Source organism: Felis catus, chromosome C2 (assembly GCF_018350175.1).
Source record: "Felis catus isolate Fca126 chromosome C2, F.catus_Fca126_mat1.0, whole genome shotgun sequence".
Taxonomy (NCBI): Eukaryota; Metazoa; Chordata; class Mammalia; order Carnivora; family Felidae; genus Felis; species Felis catus.
Window position 1 is genome coordinate 14615942 of NC_058376.1, and position 25759 is coordinate 14641700.

Genomic DNA, 25759 nt, shown 5'->3' on the forward strand with positions numbered 1-25759 from the left:
TAAATACTAAGGGAAATTATATTTATTTCATACGACCACAGATTTTAAAAAGAGTAGTGGCACAGAACAAAAATGAGTCTCAAAGAAAACCACTGAATGTCAGATGAAATGCTAGAATCTTGTCATATGCTGAAGAAGTCCCGACTCAAATATTGCATCCATGTGTGGGGTTTAGAATAGGACAGGAGTTTAAGGAGATAAATTTCAAAAAATGCCATGCAGACTGATTATATGAGTGATGATAGGAAAAGGAATGTGGAGTCCACGTTTGCAGAGTCAGAGGCCTGAATAAAAGTGCTGCCCTCAGTCGTAGGAGCAGAGAAATAGATATACATGTGACCACAAAAAACAAAAGTTTGATCTCATACTATCTGCACCTACAGTGCCACTTTGATTTCCAGGTGAAAATACCTTGTTAAGAAAACATTATATGGTTGATTGTATCTCATTATACTTTTAGGTAATCTCTACTTATATATTAATTAGAATTACCAAGAAACACCTCAAAACTTACATTTTGCACAGCAGATAATTGCATCCTAAATTCTGAGTAAAAGAACCAAAGTGGCTTTCCAAAATGGGTTTTGGCACCAAAATATTTAGTTTTATAAGATTTTCTTTTAATTGTTATAATTAAGGTGCTTGGATGAGTTCTTATTCCTGGCTGTTCACCAATGTATTTCCCTTCCAACTGATTGATGACTAACTAGAAATCCAAAGAAATTAATTTCATCATAATTATTTAAATTTATGCATTATAAAAAAATGTACTGAGCAATCTTAGAACTTGATATTTTTTTTAAATAAAGCTGACCTGAAGAGGTGTAACAGAACACATTTAAACAAGGAAAAATAATAACTATGCCATGTAAGTTTTATACTTGTCTCTATCTGCACAAATGCTATTGATTGTTAATACTGCATCTTATGTTCATCCTTTTCAGTCCATTTTTCTTGTTTCATTCTATGACAGGGTATTGTAAGAGCTTCTCCAGTGGTCCTCTGGCTTTCAAGAATTCATGCTACAATCCACATTGCAGAGAAAATACGTCTTCCTAAAACATCACTTCTCTGATAACATTGCCCTAAACGAAACTGTAGAATATAATGTATGACCCACCCTAGTCTTAAGTCACTATGCATCCCAACCATCAATTATTCTTTACTTAAACTCTGCATGAACCCCAATGTTTTTTGCATTGAGGACATACCTTGCTTACCCTTGTCTCTGATCAAATGCTAAAATTGTTTTCTTTGTTGGAACCTCCTCCTCTCTCACTTGTAGGATTCTTATACATCCTTTTTGATGCAACTCCCGCTTCCCCACAATTATTTATAAGACATGACAGTAGTAGAATAGTTAACTCCTCTGAATCAGTCTTGAAATCGGTATAACTATCCATCACTTTACTCTTCCATACACTGCTTTATTCATAAGTAAGAAAAAAAAACACATGTATATATTCACTCATACATACCAAATACCACACGCACACACATACATACAATATGAAGAGATGTGCATGCACCCTCCTTTGTGAGCATAATTAAATTGTGGGACTTAAAGTTCATGGAGTGATCATTGGGGCGCCTGGGTGGCTCAGTCGGTTAAGCGTCCAACTTTGGCTCAGGTCATCATCTCACGGTTTGTGAGTTTGAGCCCTGCGTCGGGCTCTGTGCTGACAGCTTAGAGCCTGGAGCCTGCTTCAGATTCTATGTCTGCCTCCTTCTCTGCCCCTTCCCTGCTGGCATTCTGTCTCTCTCAAAAGTAAATACACATTAAAAAAATAAAGTACATGGAGTGATTGTTTATATATGTATCACCTATTGTTTCCCTGCCCCAAAACTCATTATCGTTTTTTTTTTCCTCATAATAAAATATAAACATGAACATCTTATTGGGCATGTTGTCTTCATTGTGATTCTGTTTTGCAATTTGAAATAGGAAGCAAACTTTGACATAAATACCTCTGTAGAAAAAAAAAAGATTACAAAAATTTAAATTGGCACTTCAGGAAAAAAGGAAATTAAAAAAAATCAACACATACATATTTACAAATCATCACATTAGGCATCAGGTCTATGCCCTCAAAGTATTTTTAAGCCAGTCCTAGTAACCAGTTAAAAATTGAAAAAAAATTCTGCAAGAGCCAGTGTTAGTATAGAACAATAGTGGCTTGTTAGTAGGTGTTTTTAAGCTATAGATATTTTGAAAGAAGCTATAAGGAGATGGGGGGTCACTTTGGAATGAGAGAGAACATCTGAGAACAAGCTCAGAGTGAGAAAGGCATTTAAAGTTTTGAAAAACAATTTAGGAGTCTCATCGAGGTAGAGTGGAGGTTTAATAATACAAGTTGTAGCAGGAAGAAACTTGAGAAAGAAGGCTTGAATTATTTTATGACATGAGTATTGAATAATGAATATTATGTTTACAAGTACGAAGGTGCTGAGAAGTTTATTATACAAATATGCAAATAAGAAAGAAAAAGCCCATACTTGTTCCTACTTCCTTTCTGAAGAATATGGCTTTGCAATCATTTATGATGATTCAATAAACTTACCGTAGTTTATTAAATCACAAACGAGAAGAATAAACCATCATTGAAGAGAATCCTATCTGAGGCAAAATGGAGATATCATTGACAAATATCAAAATCTTAAGTTCTCCGGGCGCCTGGGTGGCGCAGTCGGTTAAGCGTCTGACTTCAGCCAGGTCACGATCTCACGGTCCGTGAGTTCGAGCCCCGCATCAGGCTCTGGGCTGATGGCTCGGAGCCTGGAGCCTGCTTCCGATTCTGTGTCTCCCTCTCTCTCTGCCCCTCCCCCATTCATGCTCTGTCTCTCTCTGTCCCCAAAATAAATAAAAAACGTTGAAAAAAAAATTAAAAAAAAATCTTAAGTTCTCTAAAGTAGGGAAGCTTGATTATTATGATGTAGATACAGAAATATGTGAAACATAAGCTTTGAAGGCATGAAGATAATTATTCGATTCAAAGTCTGGTTCTGAGGAATGAAAATTAAACTAAATTCAAAGGAAGAATGTATGCCATGCATGTGTGGGACTACCTTAATAGGAAAAATATGGCTTGATAGGACTGTTTTCACCAAAAATGGATTTTCAGAAAGAATGAAACTCATATGTTGTGGTTTACCACACCCACACTGAAGGGGTATAAAAGTCCAGGCACAAGTGGTGATATTCATTTCCCAGAAACTCACCTAACATCCAACAAAATCCTCAAGCCCTGACACAATGAGCTACTACTACGGCAACTACTATGGTGGCCTTGGCTATGGCCTTGGTGGTTTCAGTGGCCTGGGCTATGGTTATGGTTCCACTTATGGCCTTGGAGGCTACGGTGGTTGCGGCTGTGGCTACTTTCATCCCACTTTCTATAGAAGATACTGGTCCTATGGATTTTTCTAATATTTTTTATTACTCACATTACTTTTTATAATTTTTAATGGATTAGTACTTTTGCTTCAAAATCAGCAGTGAAAGTTTTGAGAGGACAATGAAAAAGATATTGCAATGCAGACTGACACCTTGAATGAGCGGAGACATATGTTCCTGAGCCATGGTTTCACCAGTCAGGCTGGATATTCTCAATCCTGTAACATTACTGATATATAACATCTTTCTGTATCTATTCTGTGATAATTTGGGGCATAGTCTCTAATAAACATTTTCCACAAACATAAAAATGGATTTGTTTCTTTTCATTCATCTCAACACAATTGATTTTCGGGTTTTTCAAAATTTTAGTAATGTTTTTGCATCAAACAATTTCCCCATGGAATTATTTACTCCCTTCCATGTTCCCTCATACTTGGCACTTACAGATACACTAAGATTACATATCACTCCTTCAAGTGGTGTGTGTTTTGCACAGTTCATGCTTCTGTTTGATTTCAAATCCCACAGGATCACATAATTTTAGACAATTCCAATGAAGATATTTTTCCACTAAAAAATTCATAGCTCCATGTAACACCTCTTCTATTTTCAATATTATATACATTACTAAAAGTCTTCAGTGCTGTCAGGTGGGGATTGGGGATTGTCCTTCTTAGTCACCTCAGGTATTGTTGAATTACTAAAGTGTGCAAAAAAAAAATAGGTATGTATGGACAAGCACTTTGTGTTCAGGATACTTCGATGCCATGTGTCTTTTAAACAACCAAAGGCATTATGATATATTGATTAATTCCCAATGCCTCTGTTCTAAGTCAGGATGATTCTTCTACTGTTTTCTAGCTGTTTGGTTACTGCTGTTTTCTCATTATTTAAACCTTGAGAGGAATGATTTTCCAGATTCTGTATTTGGCTTTTTGCCTTTACTCATGACACTTGCCATTAAGTTCTACCTCATGTTTGGTTTCCTCATATCTGTTGTCTTCTTTTTTTTTTTAATGTTTTTATTTATTTTTGAGAGCGAGAGCATAAGCAGGGGAGGGACAGAGAGAAGGAGGCAGAGGATCCGAAATGGGCTCTGTGCTAACAGCAAAGAGCCCAACGCAGAGCTCAGACTCAAGAACCATGAGATCATGACCTGAGCCAAAGTTGGATGCTTAACCAACTGAGCCACCCAGGCGCCCCCTCATATCTTCCTGTCTTCTTATGCTTGATTCTCACAGTGTTTTTCCTGACTTGCTCATGTGAATGTTTTTTGTGTTTTCAATTTTCATGATTGGTTCTCCAAAATAATTCAGCAATGCATCCAAGAGAAAAACATGTAGTGCCATTGGTGATTCCTCTTGATAACTTAGAGAAATTAGGGATGATTATAGGAGTGTACTTACCAGTTTCATAGAAAATTTAAGCTTTTCAGCCAATTCAGTAGCAAGCATTTACACAGGACTGTGGTGAATCTAAAAAGTGATTCTGCCAAAGTAAGCCTATTTGACCAATAAATAGCAAAGATAAAATACAGCTAAAATTGGCTCCATTATTTTTAATGTGTCCTTATACTCTTCATATTATGTTTTTATGTTTTATACATGTCACAATATCTTCACATAAAATGGCAGAATATCTGAATTGTTTTCAAAAACAAGGAATTAGTAAAGGTATAAATGAAAGATCACTGGCAACAAATTGATTATAGCTAAGGGCTCATTATATTACCTATGGCTACGCTTCTCCATGCCACAAATATAGCAAAACTGTACCACAATGAAAGTTCTATCCTGGAAAAACATACAACATAGGGCTTAAAGAACAGGGAAAGATAGATCACATGGAACTAATAAGAAAGGAAATAATATTTTACCAGAGCCTTACAAAAAGGTTGAGATATGAACTAGTTGATCAAAAGCATAACAAATGATGAAAGTAACATAGACATTTCTGATCATGTAAAAATATACATTACATTTATGGGAAAAAATTAAGACCTAAAGCTCAACATTTGGTATTAAAAATTAAGCTAGATGTAGCATTTGGAGTTAAAATGTCCATACTACCCAAAGTGATCTACATATTAAATATATTCCCTATTAAACACCAGGGTGTTTTTTACAGAAATTAAAAAAAAAGAAACACAATTCATACAGAAGCACAAAAGAACACAACTAGCCAAATTATTTTAGATCTTAACCTACAAATTATCCTGACATCAAAAATATCTCTTTTTTTAATTTTTTTAACGTTTATTCATTTTTGAGAGACAGAGAGAGACAGAGCATGAGCGGGGCAGGGGCAGAGAGAGAGGGAGACACAGAATCTGAGGCAGGCTCCAGGCTCTGAGCTGTCAGCACAGAGCCCCACGCAGGGCTCGAACCCACGCACTGCGAGATCATGACCTAAGCCGAAGTCAGACGCTCAACCGACTGAGCCACCCAGGCGCCCCCCAAAAAATATTTCTAATAAGTCATATCTTTTGTGGGAGTACCTTTAATAAGACCATAGAAGGATCAACTTTTCATAAACAATAGGAAATATGTACAGACCCTTGCCGATCTGGAGACAACAGACTTCTCAAACTTCAATTATTCTTTGCAGAAGTTTTCTGTCCTGTCTACATGCACATCTTGCTTTCTATTGTCCCTTAGCGTTAGTTAAAACCACTGTCTCTTGATAGGGTCTTCTCTTATCTTCTCTGCTAAATATTTATAAATTGGGTTGCAGCCTATTGTAAACCTTCCCTAGAACTTATTTTGGAGGACAACACAGTCCACGACAGCTTTGCTTTCTCGAAAAAAACTTCTCAAGTAATTTTAAGTTCCGCTAGTTTTGTACTTCCATATATTCAGCTTTGCACCTGTACACACAACCCATACACATGTAGAAATACACACACACACACACGCACACACACATTCTGACAATAATGGGAGCATCACTTGATAGGACCATGGAGTGATCATTTCCTTCCTTCTCACTTATCATCTTCTTGTCTAAAAGTATAGCAAATTACCTTTTTATAATAAGGATTTAATTAGTCATATAGAAAGAGTTAGAGTAGTTCAGTAGATGACTGTGGACAGGAATGTTTGGAGGAGCCTATAAGGAGAATATATTTCACAGGTGTAGGAAGTGTAAGAATGCTCAGGAGAAAGGTGTGAGAACAAGCTTAGAATGCAGACACTCATTTAAAATTTAGAGACAATTGGATGACCCTTCTCATTAGGATGGGTGTTTTGTGAAAGGTACTAATGGGAAGTAAGTTGCATTGTGTCCGAACAAGGCTTGAATATAATCTAATAGAATTTGACCAGTACGATTTGCAGGAAGTTAATATGTTGTTTCGCAGAATAGGCAGACAAATGGATAGTCAAATATTTGTTGTTTTCTCTAAATAAATTCTGCCTGTGTTTCAGAGTTATACAATTATGCATGACAATTTTATAATTTTTGTGCTAGTTCACTGAATTTTAAAAAGGAAGAAAACATGATATCTGGCACAAATTGAACTCTATTGTAGCCAAAGTGAAAGAAATATCGTCTGACAAATCCAAATTTTCAGCCAATGTCAGGAAAGAGCTGCCTGATTCAAGGGATTATGATCATAAACTTTAAATATAGAAATATGCATAGTCATTAGCTTTGAACATAAAACGAATTTTTCCATATAAAGACTGATTCTCTGATTCTTAGACATGACAAATAGATTCAGAGGAAATCTTGACTTCAGGCATGCTTAGAACTACCCTTAAATAATAAAAGCATAGGCTAATGGTACTCTTTTACACCAGAGATTTATTTTTGCAGAGAATGAAGCTCATGTGTTATGGTTTGCTACATCGTTTACTGCGAATCTAAAAATGTAGATTTCATTCTGGAACATTCATTCCACTATCAAATTAAAACTTCAATACCTGACAGATGAGTTACTGTGGCGACTACCACAGTGCCCTTAGCTTTAATCTTGGTGGCCTGTGTATGTCTATGGCTCCAGATACGGCTCTGGAAGCTATGGCAGTTCTAACTGTGGCTCCTCTCTGCTGATGGAAGAGTCTATGCCTCTGGGCTCTACTTTTTTCAGTAAGACTCGCTGAACTCCCCGGACCTCAGAAAGCACACACAGGCCTGGGTTAACTCCATTTGTCCATTCTGCGCCGTAAGTGGCGTATCGGATTTATCTTCTTTGGCTTGTAGCTAGTTATTTGGCATCCAGTGTCAAAGAAACAGAGCTGGACAGAGGTTAAAGACTACTCAGTACTACCGCAGTAGGAAAAAGAGACTTCACAGAACTGAGCTCAATTTCACTCTGCGCAAACGTGCCTGGGTGTTTCAGAGGGAGAATGAGGGGGGGGGGTGTGGGTGGTGAATAAGTCGGAGCTGGAGCAGAATCAGAGTTGCAGAAAATTACCAAAAAGCAGGAAGGGATGGTTAAGTAATGTGATTAGGCCATCTGGGTTTGTTCGTTAGTGTTTATCTGGAGGAGAAGCAAACTTGTCATATTTCAGGACAGAAGGTAATTCTGCAGATGAGAGCAAGGCACCCAGTGAAGCTAGGCCCTTACCCTCCCATAGGGACTGGAGGCAGTACAAAACTTTGGGAGCCTGCACTGAAAAGAGATGACTCCCAGATCTTCGAGGCCGTCCTGGGTTGTAGAAGTCACATCTCAAAGGGGCAGAGAAGGGATTTAAGGCTGCCATTTAAGTAAGGGCTTCTGAGAAGAGTGAAGTTAGGGGCCTAGAGTCAGGTTTTGGCTGGAACAAAAAGTGAATGCTGGCATTCTTGAGCTTTCTCGGGGCATTTAAGGGGCTGGGCTGAGAGTTGAGGTTTCTGTGGCCAAGGTTGAGGCCGGTTTGGAAGAGAGCTCAGAGAGCCTCAATAAAGTTTGGTCAGGGAGAGAATCTGTCACAAGCAAGTCTAATGAGGAGAATGCATGCTCTCGAATGAGTGTCAGCGGGGACTGTGTTAGCAGGATCTCAAGCCTCAATCATCCTCCTGGATTGCACCGTCAGGAAAATGCTCTGCTGTTCCATCACTGTCAAACTGTTTCTGATCACTGGTCTCCCATGAGTGACTTCTGCTTATTAATAAATAAAAACCCTTAGCTCATATAGCAAAAAAAAAAATTATTAATTCTTCTAGGTGAAATTCTTATAGATAACAGGCTTTGAATACAATGCCGTTTTAAAAAGTTTTTATTGGGGCGCCTGGGTGGCGCAGTCGGTTAAGCGTCCGACTTCAGCCAGGTCACGATCTCGCGGTCCGTGAGTTCGAGCCCCGCGTCGGGCTCTGGGCTGATGGCTCGGAGCCTGGAGCCTGTTTCCGATTCTGTGTCTCCCTCTCTCTGCCCCTCGCCCGTTCATGCTCTGTCTCTCTCCGTCCCAAAAATAAATAAACGTTGAAAAAAAAATTAAAAAAAAAAGTTTTTACGGATTTTATTTTCCTACTTTGCGCCATTTTTCATCATCGTTTTCTAAAGCTACTAGGTCTAAAGAATGAACTGGGAGAAATACATTCGTGTCTCGCATGTATCTTCCCTAAGCGTCTCAGCGCTTCGTTACTTCATGTTTTTCTCTCAAATGACTTTTCTTCTTTTCAGTGTCTACTAATCTCTTAAACCCCTCACAACACAGGTCAATATCTGCTTCCCCAATGAACTCTAAGTATTTTCTTTGTTATAAGTGACACCTTCCTCTACACTTGGGTATATTTTTATTTATACCTCTATCCCTAAACATATACATGTTCCATTTATTAAAATAAATGCTATTCTCCATTTATCTCTCCATTCAGAGTGAAATGGGTTGAGACTGGGTCATAGTTCAGACATTTTCTACTCTATTCAATTTAGTAAACATTACTTTTTCCACAACATTCTAGAGACTGTAACAAGGAGAACTACGAGGATGAACAATCTAAAATCCATTTATCCAGGGAGGATGAAATATTATGTCATCTTTGAGGAGAGAAAATACATAGCAGAACTATGAGTTTTAGTGTAATAATTATTAAACTCAGCTTTGGGTAAAAACTTCTCACAGAAGCTGTGAGATCTCAGGTAAGTATTGAATGTTGTATTTTATCCTTGACAAATAAGAAGGTTGAAAGAAACAAGATGTGCTTAGAGGCATGAAAAATGATGTCTAGGCATGAACAATGCAAATTATGGTATAATCTGTATAATTATGGATACTACACCATAAAATCAGAAATCTTTTGAATGATATTATAAAGCTTTCTGCAATCTGACATCAAGGCACCATCAAAGCATAGGTTCTGCAAAGATCAAAATCATAATTCTTATAAAAAGAGATTGTAAGCATGTGCAAAATTTTATCTGATGTATTAACCTGGGAACCAGCAGGATGACAAACATGGGTCAGAGGAAAATGTGAAAACTCGGGATATTCATTATCAGTGAATAAGAGAACTGAAGAGACATCTACAAAAAAGACTGATTAATTTGCAAATGGGCAATAAACAATAATCTTTGCAATTTTCTCTCTTGTGAAAAGAACATCATCACACTTCCTCAGTTTTATAATTGGAAAAGGCTGAGCCAAAATCCATTATGCAAATAAAATTTTATTCCTCTAAAGAGTCAGATGACCCTCCAGTGAGCTTATTAGAAGATGTCTGTAGCATATATTAAAGGTGATATATAGGACTTCCAGCTTCAGCCCTGTCATGTAAAGAGCTTGGAAATCTTCACTGCTCGACTTACGGCTAGAAAAATCTAGACAAAAAAAAAAAATCGATGAATTTTCTTGAATGCATCAGAGAACTAAGGTCATTAGGTAACCCCCCGCCCCCAAATTAGATGTAAATATACATTTAAGAAGATAGACCTCTCAATATCTGTTTACCTTCAGGAGAAGCTGCTTGAATCATCAGTTGGTAAGAACTTTCACTGGTAATGTTTATGTGAAATTTAGAAGCCTAATGTAGGCAAGCATATGAAAGAGAAATTCCTAGGAAAACAATGTGAGAAAGTCCCCATACTTGACTGGACAGATTTTCCCTGTGAACATCAAAGAAAGGTCTCTTCTTGCTTTTGGAAGGAAGATGGGAAGGGTAAGCACTGCCAGATATCCCTAATCTCCAAGAGAAAATACAAAAACCTGAGACCAAAAAATTTTGCCAGAATGTAATTCTGAAACCGTACCAGAGCTGAGGGAAGGGAATTTCTCAGCATCCAGACCCCTTCAGTCTTCCTGTGTCACGGAATGTGGGAGAGGAACATTGACCACAAAAACAAGGGCTCCAAGGAAATCCATGAAGAATGCTGCAGCCAAGGAATAGGGGAAAGGTGGGAAAGGCTTGTGAAAAATTAACATACGGAAACTTCACTAACGTGGACTTGGGAAGCTAAAGGCAGAGTTTGGTAGGGGGATCCTTACCACTCAATGCCAATTATAGCAAGATTTGTCAGTTCGAGACCTCTGACAGAAGAATCTCAATAGGAAAGAATCATCAATTATGGGCCCCAATAGGGAAAAATGTGCATTGCATCTTCTACAAGAAATAGACCAAACTCAGCCCGTGAGAAACCCTCATCACCCTGAACTCTTGCTTTTCTCCACTGGACTTTTGTTCCAAACAGCCCCTCCCACATCCCTCTTTCTACACGAAATAATGTTCCTCTCCTTTGTGTGTTGCACTTGCCTATGGTTTTGTCATAGCTTCTTCATTCTGGATTGCAATTCTCTGTTATGTCTGAATAAACCCACTATTGCTGGCAAAATAACTGGCAGTTTTATTTTAAGGTTAACAAACTGTATAACTGGAGAGAAACTTAGGAAGCTCATGGACCTAAGATAAATCCCCATTAAAAAAAAACTGCTATTTAATCAGAAGATTATAGAATGGCCCCTTTCCCCAGATCTTATCCCCAAACCGATAAGGCTTCAATATAATAAATTTAAATTGATTCAAACTGAAACAGTTACAAGACACAGAGTCATATTTTTAAAAAATGTTTATTTATTTATTTTTGGGAGGGAGAGAGAGCCAGGGAGGGGCAGAGACAGAGGGAGATAGAGAATCCCAAACAGGCTCTGTGCAGCCAGTGCAGAGCCCCATGCAGGGTTCGAACTCACAAACCACGAGATCGTGGCCTAAGCTGAAATGCAGTCGGATGCCCAACCAACTGAGCCATCCACACGCCTGGACACAGACTCTTTCTGAGGGGTAATATATTAGGAAACCAAAGTCAAGAGAACAACAACAACAATAACAACAAAAAGGATACTGGAGGAATTTGAAGCTTTTGCCACCTATTGTCACAGTAAACATTCAAAAAGCCAACTCCCCAACAAGATTAATGTAAATCCTTACACTGAAAACCTCTTTACCTCAATTCAGTTAGTAACCAAGACATCATGCCTGAGTTTCAACAAAAAATTGCAAGCCATGTCTAAAGGCAAGGAAAAGGACATTCTGAAAAAAAGCAATGATCTGAACCAGGCTGAAAGATGACATAGGTGGAATTAATAGATATGAACATTAAAATAACTATAATTAATAAATGTTACCTCTAATGGTAAAAGTAAATGCCTTATAAAAATGGGTGAGGGATGGAAGCAGAGAGGTGGATACTTTAAGACAGGACCTAAAATAAATGCTGCAAATAGAAAAGGTAGCCTCAGAAATGAAGAGTGAAGAAACACAACCCAAGAAAGAATCAATGAGCTTGAATATAGGTCAATATAAACTGACCAAAATGAAATATAAACAGGGGGGAAAATTGAAAAAACAAAACAAAACATCTAAGAGCTGTGGGGCAATATTAATATGTGTATTATATGTGAGCCTAGGTGGCTCAGCTGGTTGAGCATCTGATCTTGATTTTGGCTCAGGTCATGATTCCAGGGTCATGGGATCGAGCCCTGTGTCAGGCTCTGCGTTGTGCATGGAACCTGCTTGGGATTCTCTCTCTCTCTCTCTCTCTCTCTCTCTCTCTCTCTCTCTGCCCCTCACCCCCACTGACATGTGCTCTCTCTCTCTCTCTCTCAAAAATGTGTCTTATATGTATAATTGTCATGTCAAATGAGAACAAAATAGAAAAAAAAATCTGAAGCAGTAATGGCTGAAATTTCCAACATTATTAACACACCAAATCACATGTCTAGATTCTTCTAAGAACGCCAACCAGAATAAAACAAACAAAACAAAATAAAACAATCAGCAAACCCCCACACCTAGATATATTGCATTCAAACTACAGAAAAGGGTAACATGAAGTATTAAAGCATTGAAAGAAACCTTCACAAACCTAGAATTACCAGAAATCACCCTTCAAAGTAGGAGAATGAATACTTTCTAAGACAAACAAAAGCTAAGGGAATCTATCACCAGCTCTGTAAGAAATGCTAAAAGAAATTTTTTAAGCACGAAGAAGATGTTAAATAACTTTTGATCTACACAAAGAAAGTGTGAAAGATTCCAAAATAAAGTAAGAATTGCTGAGCGTCAGAATAGAGTCAGAACGTTATTGGGTAAGTCAGGTCTCCTGTTTCAATTATGGGAACACCAAGCACTTCTGACTTTTGTCATTTGCAGCTCGACCACCTGCTAGAACACATCTTCCTACTTTGGGTGGAAATAGATAACGTAACAGCTGTTAGCCAAAGAACCAATCACGTATAGTCAGCTTAAAATCTGCAGCACCCATCATAATTCTTACAATACAAATTTACATAATCTTGTGGGGTTTTTTTGTTTGTTTGTTTTTTGCTTTTATAAGTCTGCACTCCCTACTTGCAACTTGGAGCACACTTTAGATTTCAGCTGACTATCTCTGGGTTTGCAACCTCTAAATAAACAAACACTTTCAGTTGCTTTACAGCCTTGCTGTCTTCTTAGTTGACAAAAGGTAGAGTAGGAAACAGAATGGAATGGAGAAAGAATCAGAGGGTGAAGTAAAATATTTTTTTTTACCCTTAATCGATTTAAAATGTAACTGTTCACTTTTAGCGATGATGGTAACCAATCTACTTAGTGAAATAGTAAAGGGATAAGTAAAATGTTATAAGAGACAGGAGAGGGGGAATTTGGAACACTGTTATTAGGTGTCTATAGTATTTGTGAAATGGCACTACTGTTTGAAAGTGAACTTAGGTTAGTTAAAAAAATCTTTTGATGTTTATTTTTGAGATGAGAGAGAGAGAGAGAGAGACAGAGAGAGAGAGAGAGAGAGAGAGAGAGAGAGAGTGAGAGAGAGAGAATAAGCACGGGAGGGCCAGAGAGAGAGGGAGACACAGAACTTGAAGCAGGATTGAGCTGTCAATACAGAGCCCGACACGGGGCCCAAACTCATGAACCAGGAGATAATGATCTGAGCTGAGGTTGGAGGCTCAACCAACTGAGCCACCCAGGTGCCTCTGAACTTAGGTTAGTTTAAAATGTGTGGTGTAAACTCCAGGGAAAACACACACATGCAAGGTATAAGTTTGAAATGCTTTCTAAGAGAGGAGTAAAAATGTAGTCATATAAAATTCTCTTTAATACTGGATAAAGAAGAAAAACACAAGAAGAAAAAAAAAAGACCAAATGCAATGGTTAGAAAACAGTTACAGAAAACATGGACATTGATTCAACTATATAAATTATATAAATAATAATTTTTAATGTGAATTGTTTAAATACATTAGGGAAAAAGACAAATGTTGTCAGCATGGATTAAAAACATACAAACAAATAAATAAAAACACCACTAAGACTTGACTACATGTTACCTACAAAGAAAAACTCTAAGAATCAAGACTCCGATGCATTTCTCCATCAAGGGATGGAGAAAATACACCATGCAAACACCAACTGAAAGAAAACTAAAGTTTTATTTTAGATAAAAATACTTCAAAGAAGGGAAAATAAGCAAAAATAAAGGAAACAAAACAATTCTAAACGGCACGCACTCAACTGAAGAATGGAAAGATTAAAAAGCAGACAAAGCCAGAAGAAACTTATGAAAGAAATAGACAAACTCAGTCATGTAGCTGAGGACTTCAACACACATTGTTAGTAACTGACAGATCAATTAAGCAAAAAATCAACAGAGATACTGATGACAGGAAGTATTCACATTTATAAAACATTTCATCCACTAAGAGTCGAATACACATTCTTCTAAAGCTTGCTAGGAACATCTATCAAGAAAGACCACATTCTGGGCCATTAACAAATTTAACAAATTTGTTAACACTTTAAAAAATTTAAAAAGAGAGAGAAAACATACAAAGTTTTTTCTTAGACCACAATGAAATTAATGTAGAAATCAATAATGGAAAGATAGTTGGAAAATCCCCCAAATGTTTGGAAAGTAAACAGTGCACTTCTAAATAACACACACATTAAAAACATGTCTCAGGGTATCCAGGTGGCTCCGTTGGTTCAGAGTCTGACTCTTGATTCGGGGTCAGGTCATGATCTCACAGTTCATAAGACTGAGTCCCACAGTGAGCTCTGTGCTGACAGTGTGGAGCCTGCTTGGGATTCTCCATCTCTCTTTCTCTCTCTGTCACCCCACCCATTCTCTCTCTCTCTCTCTCTCTCTCTCTCTCTCTCTCAAATATATAACATTTAAAAAATGTCTGAAGAGAAGCTTACAAGATATTTTAAAATAAATGAGACAAAATGCAACTTAGTGAACTGTGCAGGATTCAGCAAAAGCAGTACTTAGAGGAAAATTTATAGCATTAAATGTATATATCAGAAAAGAAACAAAAAGGTCTAAAATCAATAACCTTACTTCTATATTAAGAAACTAGAGAAAGGGGAAAAAAGTTAAGCCCAAATCCAGCAAAAGAAAATGTAGAATAACACTATAGAAGAAATTAATGAGCTGAAAAACAGAAAAAAATAGGGGAAATAAACAAATCCAAAAGCTAACTGTATGGGAAGATGCAATTATTGATAGACTCCTATCACTTCTAGTTCAGGAAAAAGAGATAAGAGACACATTTCTAATACTATAAATGAAAAGGAGGTCATGGCCATTGATTTCATGGACATTAAAAGATAATAAGCAATCTACAAATGATTCTACACCCATAAATTAGATAACTTAGATAAAATGAACAAATACTTTTAAGTTACAAACTATCAAAACTCACATGAAGAGAAATAGATAATCTAAATAGCCCTATAACTGTTAAATTAATATTAAAGCAATAGATAAAAACCTTCCAAAAAAAGAAAGCACCTGGTTTATGATGTTTCCAGTTTCATTGAGGAATTTTAAACATTTAAGGAAAAAAAATATGAGTTCGCCACAATCACTTTTAGAAAATGGAAACTGAGAGAATTCTTACAAACTCATCCCATGAAGACATTCTTCTAACATGAAAATCAGACCAAAGCACTGGCAGAAAGGAAAATTAAAGAACAATGTTTCTCATGATTTTTTTTTTTTTTGCAAAAATCCTCAACCAAGTATTAGGAAATCTCATTCGACAAACTACGAAAGAATTATATGATGAGGTAGATTCATTTTAAGTGTAGAAAGCTAGTTTGACATTTGCAAATCAATTAACGTAATATACCCTATCAATTGGCTAAAATATCATAGAATCATACCACTAGATGTAGGGAAGGCACTTAAACAACCACATCCCTATTGTGTTAAAAACTCTCCTCCAAGAACAGAGAACTTCCTTAGCTTGTAAGAAAAATCTATTGTTAATCATAAAAATACTAGATCCTTACCCTTAGGATTGGGTTATATTTATGTAATTGTTCTCCCTTTAGAGGATAAAATGGTTCCCACATTGGGTTGGGATATGCACATGCCTTTTGCTCCCACAGAAATTAACTTAGAAAAAAAGTTCTGATACATTTTCCCCTCCAAACTCCAAATTAGCTTCCTTCATTCTTGTTGATACTAAATGATAGACTTGGGTTACTTTATTAAATCACTTCTATTTCCCCTAGCCTTCACCAAACAGACATTGTTAGTTTTCTTCTGACATCTCAAAAAGACTTCATTCTCCCATTCTCCACAAACTCTGATCTCACTTTTGCACATTTCACAGGAATCTGGAATAAGTTAAAAATTGAAACCGTGGTTTAGAAGGGATAACTTATTGCCAGGATGGCTGTCAGTTAAAGGATAAAAAGACAACTAATCCGTGTGCAGCTTAAATATCTCTCAGGTCAGTAATCTCCTGGTGTGTTAGCAGCATTTTTGCTTAAAAAAAAAAAAGAGGACTGCATAAGATTGATCATGTCCCTCTGTTTCTTGGATACCTCTGTGAGCTTTGCTGTACCTAAGGGAGTAGTCAGCCGCAGATAATAAACATTTTAGGCTTTCTGGCCAGTTATTCTCTAGCACAACTAGTCAATTTGGTTGTAGTAAGAGGAAAGCAGTCACAGACAATATATCGATGAAGAGTGTGCTTGTCCAACAAAACTTCATGAACAGTGATAAGCACTGAAAGGATTTGACCCATGGGCTGCAGTTTGCTGACCTCAGACCTGGAGGATAAAACAAAAACACTTTAATGGGCATATAAGGTTTTTAGAAATGTTGTGGTTTTTTTGCCTCATACAAATCCCCCTCTCCCGCCCTTTTTATTTTAGAGTTACTTAACTTTATTCTACGTACATGTTATGTACTATCGTGGTTCTATAGCATGCCATTTAAAGTGCCCTTAGAATAAAAGGTTCTTTTTCATTTTTTTTCCTCACCTGTTAATTCTTATTTACTTTTTCCAAAAGATACAATATATATACATTCATGTTTATGGAGGTTTTGCTGGTTTGACCCTCTTAGATATGAATTACTTCTGAGTGACTAACCATCCTTTTTACTCATGTTTGAGAATTTTCCCAACGTTTGGCAAATTCAGGGCCCCAACTGGTGCAGTCCCAGGAAAACCAGGTCAGTCGGCCACCCCAGCCATGTTGTCAACAGATCTATTAAATATTTAAATTTAATATTCCAAAATTTTAAGATTTTAGACTTTAGCACACTGTGACCATATAGAATTATATTGCATATACTTTTTCTATTTATTTTCCATAATAATAAATTCTATAAGAGTAAGGTATGATTCATATTTTATTATCCTAAAATATTGTATAGTTTCTAAACATTGAAGGAAATGCATATATATATTTGGCATTAGAATGGGATTAGGAGCAAGAGTGGAAAGCAAGAGGGTAGGAAGGAGAAAGAAAGGAAGGGATATTTCTATGTAAATGGACTATAAATGAAATACGATTTCCATTTTAATAACCAAATAAGACTTATAGTAAAAAAATATAAAATTCTTTGGCCTTGCAAATGTAAAGAAAGATTTTGGTGGAAATATTTTAATTATTTATTACTACTTTTTGTATAAGAAATTAAAGTAATATTGACAGAAGAGTATGAAAATATATTATTTCTTGCTATTACTGGACCATAAATTACAAATATTAAATAGCAGTCTTGTTGATTGCCTACTAAAATGCCAACCTCAAAATCTTCATCTTTAAAATACTGTTGTGTTACCAAAAGATTAAAACATGATTCAGGAGATAAGTGTTAAAATATAACATGAGATAGTTTACAAAATTTGAATGGCAAAAGGTTTTTAAACACATGTTTCTTGGGGGTGCCTGGGTGGCTCAATCAGTTGAGCATCTGACTTTGGCTCAGGTCATGATCTCAGGGTTCATGAGTTCGAGCATCAGGTCAGGCTTTATGCTGACAGCACGGAACCTGCTTTGGATTCTCTGTCTCTCTCTCTCTCTGCCCCTCCTCTGCTTGTGCGCTCTCTTTCTCAAAAATAAATAAACATAAAAAAGTTTTTAAAGACATATTTGTTACTAAACGATCATTGTCATGTTAAATTAATAACAATTTTTTATAGTATGGCAACTTCAGTGAGCAATAGATAAGAAATATCTTAATAGTGAAGAGATAGAAATGATGTATACAACTAAATTTGGTGAAAAATAAGTGGCCAACGAAATGAACTGATGGAGACACTATCACAGGTGACATCATCAGAGAGCTGCCTGAGGCCTTCAAGCCTGGCCTAGAGTTGACTTCTTGGAGGATTAAGTCAAGGTTGGCTTTGCAGGGCCCATGAACTCTTCTCATTATGGGCAATAGGTTTTGTGGAAAGCAAGCTCAGCAGGAAAGTCAAATTAAAAATTGAAGCTTCCTTAACTGGGTCTTTTCTAATTAAGAAAAGAATACTTTAATTGGATTTCTATAGTAGAACAGTCTTGGTTTTGAATAAACTTGAAGTAAATCAGCATGGTTTGCCCCATGTACCGCTGAGGGAGGGTATGAGCCTCTCTGCAGGTGTTCGTTCACATGCAGAGGAACTTGAACAACCTTCAAGCAAACCCACAAGGCCTCTACACCATGTGCTGTTATGGAGGCCTGAGCTTTGACAACAGTGGCCTGAATTCTGGTTCTGGCTGTGCTTGTGGAAGCCCCCTGGTTCGATCTGTTGTTAGGCTCTAGCTATGGAAGTTATGGTCCTGGCTCTGCCCTGAGGAGATATGGATTTGACTTCTACTGAAAAACCTACTGATGTTTCTAGACTCTAGAAACAGAAAGCTTGACCTCCAGATCCTTTACTCCAAAGGGTTTTCTAATATGTTCTTCTTGCATTCTATCAAAGGCTTTCATAACCTTGATGGGACATTCTACAAGAACTGGGACTGGCAATAGCATCACCAGCAAGACTGTGGATTCCGTGGTTGATTTCAACCATGCTTTTTGTGACATCATAAATTCTCCTCTCCTCCCGCCACCCCCAACTGATTAAAGGTAAACTGATAAAGAACATATCTGATCAGGGAAAAAAAATACTTCCGTTCTAGGGTGGGAATTTTTTCCCCTCACGATTGCTTCCTTATCCATGACCCATTCAGATGATTGAGCCAAGGTACTCCAAGGAATATTTGGACCTGCTAATCTGATGGTACTTAATCTTTTAAAAGAACTACAAGGTAAGAATGCTAACATTTCCATGTCTTTAGATAAAAGTAATAGTTATATAGACTCTTACAAATCCAATGGGATTTAGGTGATGCTTTCTTCTTCCTGGGTAAAATAAAAGTAAATGGAAAATTGTGGCACTAAAAGATTCTGTTTTTGGTATATACTCTTAGCAGATTCAAGGAAGCATTCTTTCAGGATTCCCCCCTCCCCCCCCCCCCCCCGCCTCCCAGTTTGAAGTTTAATGAGTAGGAAAGAGGACAGCAGCTTGTATTTGGATGAAAACCCGTTATCCTTACAATGCCAGAGGAAGGAAGTTTGACTTTTTCTAAGTGGGCATTAGTGAACTTCTGGGTAAAAAGCAGAAACTCATTGCCTCTAAGAGTGCCATATACACTACCATGGTGATGGAGACTTGTGTATGTAATTGAATCAAACGAAGGCACATTCACTCAAAAAGATATTGAACACAGCCTTTATGTGCCAGGCATTCAATGGGTAAAAAGATAAAGCCTATAGAGTGTTAACAGATCTTAGCTGATGTTTACAAATGACTAATAGATGACTCAAATATCTAAAACAAAACATGAAAAAGTCAATGGTAGATGAGAGGCAGAGACAGAGTTTGAAATGGGTATTTAAATGGATCTTTAGATATTTTTCCCTAAAAACATAATGATGACATCATTCATAGGGCAAGCACTAAATCTCCCCAATACATAAATTCAGTATTACCAGCAGCCTGGTATTCTTGCTCTGCTCTCTGAGATATACTGAAGATATCTTGTTAGAAAGAACTATATAATATTATTAAAAAACATGGAAGCCCTCGAAAACACACAAAAAAATAAAATCTATACTGAAGGTGAATAGGTGGTAAACATAATCAAAACCTAATAGCTCTAATTGGAAAATGTTGATTGATCCAGTCCACCAAAGAAATCCTAGTTTTAAAAGATGTGAAGCCCCCTTTTCCCATAACAGAAAACAAATTACTGAGGTTTTCATCCATATGTCCTTTGATATAAATGTTATACATAGAATACTTAGACTTGTCACAGTTACCACTGAAGAAGTTTAAATGTCTTTGAACATCTACTCTACACAATGAGGTAACTGACCCCAGCTTCCATGGTCAGGGCTGCTGCAATGACCTTGGACGTGACAGCTTTTGGAAACAAGGTAAGGGCGGTTGTAGATATAAATGTTGTCATCCAATTTTTTTTTGTGGAAGATGCTGGACACTTGGTTTCTACCTAAGATTCTTGACAGAATGATCCAACAGCAAAATCCAACTTCCTAAATGTTTAATTTTACCAAATCTATTTCCAGCTTATATCAGGCAGAGAAGATGAATCGAAGGCTTACAAACTTGTTGGCATAAGATTTAAGAGCTGTCTGTGTATGTACAGCTGTTCAGTAGCAATTCAAACTTATTCTATAAATATTGGATATTTTACCACAGCACTTATTTCTTCTTTCACTCTCAAGACACTCATTTTTCATCTGAAATTTCTTTAGTGTATTTTACACTGGGAGAGATCTCTATAATCATTTTCCAATAAACGTGTTTAATGTGGCATTACAATATGGTCTTAACTTTAGTCATTTATCTTAATAATTTTCCTTTGTTTTATGATATTTCAAATGAAGGCAACCGCTTCTTTTCCTGAGGATATCATTTATTTCCATTATTAAATCATTGAAAACCAAATATAGATTTAGCTCAAGAGGGAGAAGTTCTTGGTCTTTCTCAGCTTGTTATTTTTCTTCCCTCTTCTGTGTCTGTGAATCAGAATGCAGACTTTTCAGTCCCAAGTGGTCTTGTCAGTGATCACTGGAGGAGCTTATTACATGGTAAATATGCTTTAGATGGCTTTTTGAATTGTTAATAAAAATTTGTATTGGAGCCAACTCTAATTTATGGCAGTGGTTTTGGGTGCTAAAATCCCTTGGCTAAGATTCTGGTTGTAAAGAGTCTTCATTATAATTTTAACTTATTTGGCCACTTCGCCACTGGTTATCTTCACAGTATTCTCGATCATCAGAGAGAAATTGACACCAAGGAGCTGCGTGAGAGTTTCATAGTGAACCACGGGACCAAGAAGTCTAACGATCCTATCACACAGACCCTGTTATCCATTGTCTTTTTACTAGCTGCCTCATGAGTTATTTGCAGGGTAAGGACTACTTAATCTGCTTATCACCCAGAACTTTTTGAGCCTGACATTCTCCCCACCCCCCCGCGCAAATATTGGCTATTTCCACTTTTAAAAATTGCTTTACATTAAGAATGCTAGCAGAACTTTTTGAAGTGTGGTACTATGTACCAAAACCTTAGGCTTAAACTCTCTTGGGAATTTATCATAAGATGATAATTCCAATGAAGACATTATATGGGAAACTGTATTAGAAGTCACACTAATGAAAGTTAGAAACATTTTTAAATCAACTAAATTTTTTTGTAAATCACAATTAACCTAAATCACAGTCTATTGAGTAAGAAAACACAATTTTTTTCTGTTAACCTTGGCACATGTAGTGGGTGAGTAATGTTATATAATTGTGTTTTTAATTTGTGTTTCCCTGATAACTCTGATAACTAATCATGCCACACAATGTATTTGTTTATTGACTATTTGTATATCTTCCTTTCAGTGTTCTCAGGTGTGGGGAGTATATTTGTCTTTAGACATTTGAATTTTAAGAGATCTTTACATATGATAGATATCTCTATCTCTATCATTTCTATTCTCTATCTCTAATCTATAGCTATACCTATCTTTATCATCTATGCTATATATCTATAGCTATACTATTTTTTCCAGTCTGTGGCTTGCTGTTGATGTATTTCACTTCACAATGTTTTTTTCTTTTCTTTTCTTTTTTCTTTTTCTACAGTTAGTACTTTCTATGTCTTCAAACAAAACAAACAAATAAACTTCTAGAAGCCTTAAAGTTTTAGTTTTTAAGCTTAGTCCTATCATACATTTGAATTAATTTTTGTGTATATGAGGCAGAAATTAAGATCATTTTCTTCTCATTCCCTATAAATATTCCATTATTTCAGTACCATTTGATGAAAGTTTTTTGTTTTTTTTTGGGATCTTTGTAGGAAAAAAATCTCTGATTCCAGACTCCCTAACATTTTTCATTGACTTACTTGTGTATCCTCATACCAATATAACACTTCCTTGATTATTTGAGTTTAATAAGTGTTAAAATCTGTCAATGTAAAGCTTTTTTTTTCCTTGTTAAAGATTGCATTGGATGTTCTAGGTTTCTTAGATTTCCTTATACACTTTGGGATCTTTTGTAAATATGCATACATCATACTGGAATTTCAATGAGGATTTTATTTAATATATAATTTCAGAGATATTCTTTCTATTGTCCATACATAAACATTTTATATATATCTAAATGTGTGTGTATCTATATCTATATCTATATCTGTATCTATATCTATACATACATATCTTTAGTAATTGCTTCCACCATTAATTTGTAACTATCAAAAACTGAGTCTTTCTCATCTTTCTTTAAATTACCTGTATTTTATTTTTCTGATATTGTTAATCATATTCTTGTACTTTATTTTCTAAATTTTCATATATAACTGAATCCTAGATTTGTAGATTGAATTTATCTTCTGAATGAATTAGTCTAAAATTAATATTATTTCTTCAATAGTTGTCATTATTTGAGTAGTTACTGAAATTCACCACTCACTAAAACAATGTGAATCTGGAGTTTTCTTTGTTAGAAATCTGTTTTTTTTTCCTTTGTAATACAAAATTTATTTCCTTAAGAGATATAGTCATTAAGGTTTTTATTTCTTCTTGTGTCAGTTTTAGTAAACTTTTAATTTGAGAAATTGTTGACTTTTATGCAATACAAGAATATTTCACTACAGAAATTAGTACAGAACATTTGACTTCGGTCTTGATATAAAGAAAGCCTTTGGAGGGGCACCTGGGTGGCTCAGTCAGTTAAACCTCTGACTTCCGCTCAGGTCATGATCTTGTAGTTCATGAGTTCGACAGCAGTGTGGAGCCTGCTTCAGATCCTCTATATCCCTCTGTCTCTGTCCTTCCCCACCTTGTTTCTCAAAAATAAATTAAAAAAAACATTAAAAAAAGAGAAAGTCCTTGGAAAATCAGGTTAGTTTATTTTCTACTGAATTACTCCTGCCTGGGGTGGAACCAGCACTAATGCTTTGATTGAGTGGTCAATATACATATAACTATAATATTAATATAGTTCAGTAGAATTTAAAATTAAATCGTAGAATAAAGCAATGAAATTAAGTATTTTGTGACTATTTATTTAAAAGTTTATTTATTTTTGACAGAGAGAGACAGAGTGCAAGCAGGGGACAGGCAGAGAGAGAGGGAGACACAGAATCTGAAGCAGCCTCCAGGCTCTGAGCTATCAGCACAGAGCCTGATGTGGGGCTCGAACCCACAGACCATGAGATCACGGCCTGAGCCGAAGTCCAACCCCCAACATACTGAGCCACTCAGGTACCCCTTGTGACTTTTTAAATCATCATAATTATCTTAGAGCTATGTGGTAAACTCTTCTCAAAAGAACTTTATCTATGCCCTTAGTCATTAAATAACAGGTTTTAAAAAATGAAACATGGATATTAGGCAGTAGAATATCAAATATCCAATTAGTATTATGTGGAAACCATTAGCAAATAATTCTTTAATTTTCTCATCATTTGGGGTGATGGAGTTAAAACGAGTATCCAAATTTTAAGAACACGTACACAATGTTAAAGATATCCTTAGATTAATCTCTGAGAGAAATCACTCTTACTCACATTGTCTACATTTTTGTTTCTCCTCTCACTTCCTGCACAAGAAGATCAATAGAGCTATGTATTTATTCTAGCATAATACTATAATCTTGGATCCCAGAAAGAAGACCTAAATTGCCAGAATGCCTTCTGCACCTCTTTCAGATCATAATTGTAAAGGATTATTGACATTTATTTAAACTAAGGCTCCATCAGTTTTGACTAGAATTAAATATAGAGAACAAAAGGAACATTTATTTGTTATATTCTCTCTCCTCTTCTTCTCTCTGTCCTTTTTCAGGTCTGGAAGTGCCTTCTTTAAGGAAGCAACAAGATTTTAACTATCGTGTGTTAAAAATTAAGGAATTTGTCTAATGAGACACTGTCAACAGAATTGGTTCTATGTTGGCCCTGAACCACACAAAATCAGGTAAAATTTGTTTGTATCTCAGTATTTTTAGGTATTTGATGTCTAAGTGATTACAGTTTCAAATAGGGCATGGACTTAAGAATAACATTAGTGCCCTGTGTAGCTCAAATAATAACACGTAGTCATCACCATGAAAAAATAGAAAGCATATGCGGTAAAGTAGTATCATCTTGATGAAACTGTCAGATAGTCACTTGACTGAGCTGTAGAGACCCTCAGAAATCTAAATGAGGTGGAGTTTATGCAAGTCCTGATGTAGGAATAGTCTTTGAAGTTGCAAATGAATATTTCTCATTATAAACATAATTGAATAAAAGGAATTGAGGTAACTGAGCTAAAGATCAACTTAAAATTTTTACCGGGATGGAAGATTATTCCATGCATATTAAACAAAAGAGCCAAAAATACTTGTTTCATGAAATTTCTTCTGAGGAAGGAAAATGAGGTGTGTTTGGATGATTTACCACATCCATAAAATTTAGGGCATAAAAGCCTCTGAGCAGATGTGAAGATTCATAGTCAAGAAGCACACATTCGAGAACAAACCAAGCCTTTAACTCTTGACACCATAAGGTATTATGGCAGCTACTCTGGAGATCTGGGCTGTGGTGGTGGCTGGGGAAGTGACAGATATGTCTGCTACTGCCCATTGTGCTAGAGGGATATGGATTCTCTGGCTTCTATTAAAATTCTTCTTCATGAGTCTCATATATTGTTCCATGAGTGGACTTGCTGAATCTGATTTCTACCTCTGGATCAATGAAGACTGCGTGGGTCCATTTATTCAAAATAATTAGCACCTAAAGTTTTCAGTACATTTATAATTACACAAATTTGTCTCTGTCTCCTTGATTTCTTTAATAAAGTCTCTTAATTTGAAACAGAAATGCAGCTTTTGTTTAATTCTTTATTATCAATTATACATGTAACTAAGCGTAGAGACTACACAACTTTCAAAGGTTTCAATGTACTTTCTTATGTATTAAATATTTCACAGACATATAAAAAGAGCATTCAATTTAGACTGAAATGAATAAGTTCTCAAATATCCATTGATTTTTTCTTTATTTTAATTAGATAATGCTTAGATTTAAATTCAATAAGAATAAAAAATCAAGTCTAACAATTTTGAACTATGTATTTATTGTAATAAATAAAAAAGAATTTATATTGTTTAAC

At 36.1% G+C, this 25759-nt stretch overlaps 1 long non-coding RNA gene across 1 annotated transcript; it reads left to right on the forward strand.

The window, feature by feature from the left end:
- The first annotated feature begins 19162 nt into the window (after positions 1–19162).
- LOC123379784 lies at positions 19163–25529 on the forward strand. The gene is made up of 3 exons (XR_006584657.1): positions 19163–19354; positions 21376–21523; positions 24452–25529. It is a non-coding gene; the product is annotated as an uncharacterized LOC123379784 (long non-coding RNA).
- Positions 25530–25759: the final 230 nt, after the last annotated feature.